At 36.1% G+C, this 5,831-nt stretch overlaps 1 pseudogene; it reads left to right on the top strand.

Moving 5' to 3' along the window:
• The first annotated feature begins 1,480 nt into the window (after nt 1-1,480).
• Nucleotides 1,481-2,079, top strand: LOC124964032 (cell division cycle-associated protein 3-like; annotated as a pseudogene).
• Nucleotides 2,080-5,831: the final 3,752 nt, after the last annotated feature.

Genomic DNA, 5,831 nt, shown 5'->3' with positions numbered 1-5,831 from the left:
ATGATGCTCAATATGCAGACCTAAGTCCAGACTGGTTCTGGAAAGCCCAAGTTTCCAGTTCTGTGCAGAGGCTAGTAATGAACCTCAGCAAACATTTACCTCTCATAAATTATCACTGGCTCTGTGACCCCTTGAGGAACAGGTGAGATAGATCATTCAATGTGGACATTTAAACCTTTTTTTCTTACACGCCAAGCTTAAACCTAGAATCACAATGAAAACAGCAATAGACAGCTATTTAAAATATTGAGAAAATTCAACATTTTCAATATTTCACAGACCATGTCTCTGTCAGCCTGAGTTACAAGCCAATATTGTAGTGCTCTAGTCTCCTCAGACACTTGGTAAATTCATCCTATCACACTAGAACATTTTGATCTGGGAAAAAAGTTCCAGGCCTTAAGATGCTTAAATTAACAAATACAAGATACTTTAACTTGTGGGGGTAAATCCACAAAAATCCTGATAAAACTGGAGTTAAAACATTTGGAATAAATTTTAATTACATGATTAAAAAATGTGTATATATTCGTGTGTATAAGCACACAAGCACATGTAAATCAAGACTTGACACATTATTTTATTTAGGGGTTCTTTTTGTCTCCCCTGCACATTTATTTCTTGTTCTTCCTGAAATTAGTATCTAACTACTTCAAATGTTCTTACATCAGAATCTGAGAGTCTACATTTCAGATATCTCACCCACAATCACACAGGGTTTTGAGAAAAAGAATTTTCACAATAAAGACAAAACACCTTTTGCATTTTCCAATAACAAGAGAAAAACAAAAGTAAAAAGTCAGTATAGGCACCTTCAACACATATTGACCTCCAGAAGGTCAAAAAGAAATACTGTGAAACCAGACGCACTCCACTCCCCAGACATGCCACAGTGCAGTGCACCCCAGCAACTCACCCTTGTTTTCTTCCAAAGTTCTTCTCTCTTGAATTCCAAGACTGCAATCAACCGGTGAGAATAAGCATTTGCTGAAGACAAAGATCAAGAGCAGAACACAAGCACCTCGATGCCTCACGGTTCGTATTCTTCCTCCAAAAGACCTTGGCAAATTGTGCCAAGGGGTTTTATAGCCCTTGAGTTACTGTGATTGGTCCACAGTAATGCTAATTAGGGCTTGAAAATGTACCAATGCTATTGGTCCAGAATGTACAAACGCTATTGGTCAGTTCTTGAGTCCTGGCTTTCATTCAGCTCTGCCCCACTTCCATTTTCTCAATGCAGTTCGAGAAGTGGAAGTTGAGGTCCCAGATGAGCCCACAGTGCTGTGTAGGGCAGGCTACTGAGACGGGCCTCCCTTCTCTTTTTGGACCTGACGGCTGCAGGGTGACAGGTCAGCGAGCCTTCTCCCCCTTGGTGCTGGCTAGCTGTGGTTGTGTGGCAGTGTTCATGCTGCAGCAGGAACTCCAGTGCTCAGACCCACCCCGGCCCAACTCCACCACTCCCTGACTCCACTGCCGCTCTCCTACCCTTGCCATTGCATGGACACCTATGAAGACCAGCAGTGCAGACCCTCAGAGTCCACTGGTGAAAAAGCAGGGTGAAGTATTTGAGACTGAAGCCTCCAAATCAAATCTTCCCCCAGAATCTGTTCTGACCCTGGGAGAACCTTCATCTTCTGAGCTAGATTGCCTTTGGCTACTCAGTTATCACTTGAGGACCAGATGCTACCTTGGAATGACCCTGAGCTCCCTTTCAAACAGGTGTCTTCCCCAGAGTCTGCAAGACATCCCACAAAAACCCCTGTGGCCAGCGAGAGTACAGACAATTCCTCAATAGACGCTGAGAGTCCCTGATCTTCAGGTTCTAAGTGCTATAGATGGAAACCAAACAACAAGGTCCTAAGGAGATACCCCCTCACCATCCTGCAGGATGGCAACTCCCCTGGAACCCTGACACCACGATAGGGTAAGTAACCTTCTCCCCTAAGTGAAAATGTTAGGAAATTAAAGAAAGGAGCCATTCTTGGAACTGGATGGCTTCTGAAAACTGGAGGACGAGCATGGGAGCAAGACCAGGACCTTGACAAGGAAAATCAGCACCTTACTTTGGTAGAGAGCTAGCCCCTATGTGATACCTACATTGGATTCACCCAGGGCCTGGTGATGTTCTGTTTTCTGTTACTCCTTCTTTTCCAGGGAGACTAAGGAAAGGATTGTTTTCTTTGATTCCTCCTAAACTACCAACTCTGGGACTTAGAACTTTATCAGGCTTTTTGTCTTGCATATTCTTGTGTATTAAACTTTCTTGTGTATTAAACTTTGTGATTTTAAATGATGCTTTTAAAAGACAAAAAAAGTGCACTTAGTGAATTTTCCTATTTTGTTCATCTTTAAGAATTCCTTTATTATAGGCTCATCCCCTACCTTTTCCATTAACATGTCAATATTAGTAATTCACTCCTTCAGTTATACTGAGTCAGACCAATTGATACATATTTGAAAGCGAATTAAATATTATTGTTTTCAAATATAATGAGGAAAGTTATAAAAATATTTGAAGTGCTGTAATTGTTATAATGGATAACATTGCTAAATAATAAGTTGGCACAAATTGGACTTGAAAAACACACTCCTGTAAAAGTAGAGGATGATTTTATAGAAGTAGAGACATGCTGGATTTTGAAGGTTCAGAAGGTTATTTTAGAGAATCAAGAGAAGGTTGGCCATAATATACAAACACTAAGAAAATTGGTGAAATTGCATATATTTGCACAATTAATGAATTCATTAAGGCTTTAAAATTGGGCAGAAGTGCCAAATATAAAAATTTAAGTCTGGATACATTTGACCAGTGTTAGGAGGAGTTTTGAAATTGGCAGGTGGTGAAATTGTATTGTCTCCCAGGGACAGACCAAAATTATGCTGGGTGAAGGATTGTGAATGTTTTTACTCTTAAATACATAATGTATAGATATACAAAAAATAAACACAGAGAAAGATTATATATTAGTGATATTAAAACTTCATTGAGGACAATGTTTGAAATACAGTGTCTTTATGAAGAGCAATAGGATGGGAGGAATTTATAATAACAAAGTTGGGAAATCCTGGTCTGATAGTGGGTGCTGTGTTCCATTATTTCATGAAGATATTTCAATGTTATTCATAATTTTTGAAGTCCTGAATGTCAGCTCTCATACCAAGCATCATTTAGTGACTACAAAATCACAAGGACAGGCCATCTCCCATTTTTGCACTCCTACTCCAGTCTCTTAGTACTGACATTTTTTACATATTCAGCAACTCTGTCATCGTGGGTTTAATTCCTCTCTGCTGAGTTATTGTCCCTGTGGGACAATAAGCTTTGAGTTTTGAGCAAACTATGAACTTGGTGCCAAAATAATTAGTATTGCATATTAAAAGATCATTCATGGAATTATCATCAAATATTGCTTCACTCATGAATATTTTCTTTCTCCTGTGATATTCCATTTTGTATCTGTTCTTGTATGTAAGATGACTGACCAAATTGGTTGTGTTCTTTTAAGCATTTAAAGTGCTTATTTTTGAAATTTATGAATTCTTAATTTGTAGATGAATCTTACATAAAAAGTATTTTAATTATATGCTTTATTTGTATCACATAAAATATTCTGCTTAATAACCCAAGAAGAATCTTGTAATAATACTACTTCTTTTTCTCCTGTACTAACAAATAAATAATAAGTTCTGAATATTCTTAAATAACATTTCTTTTAATATATTGTGTGAAATAAGCAGGTGGTCTCTGCTTAATGTATGCAAAAGACAAACATGAGATTTATAATCTAATTCCTCCATGCAGAAAGGCAGTTATGATGGCTGAGCCTAAGGCAGTCTAAATTATAACTGAGGATGTTGGAAATGGGTTTGCAGGTTTAATTCCTAAAATCTAGAAAAATAAGAGTTTAAAGCTAAGGTATCTTAAAATAACATTCTGACTTTAAATTGTACTTTTGCAAATTATTTTATAAACAAGAGAATTTGAAAATTAAAAAGTAATTTATAAGTTGACACTCTTATCAAAATATCCCAGTGGACTGTAGTGCAATATAAACCCTTGCATGAAAAGTTCGCTCTTTTTTAACTTTTAGTTTCTTTTGAACTTTAACTAGAGGTCTACAGTTCAAAAAATGATAGAAAAATTATTAATGTGTGTTCTTTTTAAAATTTTCCCCTTTAGGAGATATTTTGTTGAAAGTGTTATTCACCTGCACACATGAACACTTCGTCTGGTGCTTTTCCATCTCACTTCTTCCCCTTATGTTTGGAGGAACTGGTGTTAATTTTTGGTAGGCAGGGAAAAGAGAAAAGTGGCCTCCATCACACATTCCCATGCCTCCCCTTTGGTCAGGCTTGTGCTTAGCACAGTGAGAGCCAGTTTTACGTGCTCAGCACAGGAAGAGCCAGAGTGCCTCATCATTGCTCTCCCACTCCCCAAATACTCCTGTACCTCATCTTTCTGGACAATGTCTCTTCTTCATCTAAAGGGTCCATCAGGTCTTATATAACAATTCCATGTATGCAATTTTATGTAAGCTTCCTTTTATTAATAATAAGACATTTTCATGTTGCATGCATCATGACAAATTTCATAATATTGGGGATAAAACAACTGAAACATATCTATGATGCTAACATTTTTCTTAAGTGTAATACAATTAATTACTCAGTGTTGATATTGGAATTTATTAAGAAAATAAAAACAGGAAACAATATGCTAGCAGAACATTATCTTTTGTATATATGAATATGGATGGAATGAAGTGAACATTTCTTAAAAAGACAAAAAATTGATAGCAATCTTTGGGGAAAAACAAAGTAAGCACTTTTGCTATAACTGATAAAAAATTTACATCAGAATAATAAAATATCTGCATCTTTTATAATCTAAGAGTATTTGAACACTGTGTAATATTGTTTTTTAATAATGAGTAAATATTCTGAATGCAGAGAGTTCATCTTGAGAGTAAATAGTGGCTAGAGCCAAGTAAATTAACTGAAGGAAAAGACAAAAATATGAATAGACAACAGCATGTTTTCCCTTAAGGAGAGTAGCAAAAGAATATTCACAGAAAAGTAATTACAATGAAACTTGCTGATATACGCAGAAAAAAATTGAAAGGAATGTTAATGAGTTAAACAGAAAAGAGAAAAATGGCAATAAGAAAAATATGTTGTTAAAATTTAAAATTATAAACAAAATCAAATCCATATATAGCATCTGTGAATCATCTGCTTCTTGAATTCACTCACATGCACATCTCATTACTTCCACTAGATTGCAAATTACTTGAGAACAGAATCTGTGTTGCATTCATTTTTAAATTATAGACATCTCCTATTAGAATGAAGACTGTAGTTAGAATAACAGAAACGTATTTGTTGGACAATAGAAATTTCATTGCATAACCAGTGTCTGTCTGGACTTCCTCAGCCCACAAATGGCAGGGTCTAGAAATGTTTCCTGAATTGAGTCTCAGTTGTCACAAAGTCTTTCTATATACTTCAGAACACAGCTGAGGAAACTCTGGATAACTTCTGTTCCTCTATTTTCAGATCTCTTAATCTGAAAGCCCAATTATCTCATTCAAATAGGAATACACATTCAAAACTTTTGCAAAAGTTTTATCTCTTAGTCATCCTGTACAAGAGCCTCCCAGGTATTAGTGATATTTAAGGAAGTAAATCTATTAACTTAATATGCATTTTAATGAGTTATGACATTCTTCCATTGGGAATATAAATGTTTTGCTAATTTAGGTTAATTTCTTAAAGTCTTGCCCTAATATTGTACCATAAGTTGTCATTACAGGAGATCAAGATGGCTTCTA

This window comes from Sciurus carolinensis, chromosome 14, assembly GCF_902686445.1.
Source record: "Sciurus carolinensis chromosome 14, mSciCar1.2, whole genome shotgun sequence".
In the NCBI taxonomy this organism is placed as follows: domain Eukaryota; kingdom Metazoa; phylum Chordata; class Mammalia; order Rodentia; family Sciuridae; genus Sciurus; species Sciurus carolinensis.
This window is presented reverse-complemented; position numbering and strand designations above follow the sequence as displayed.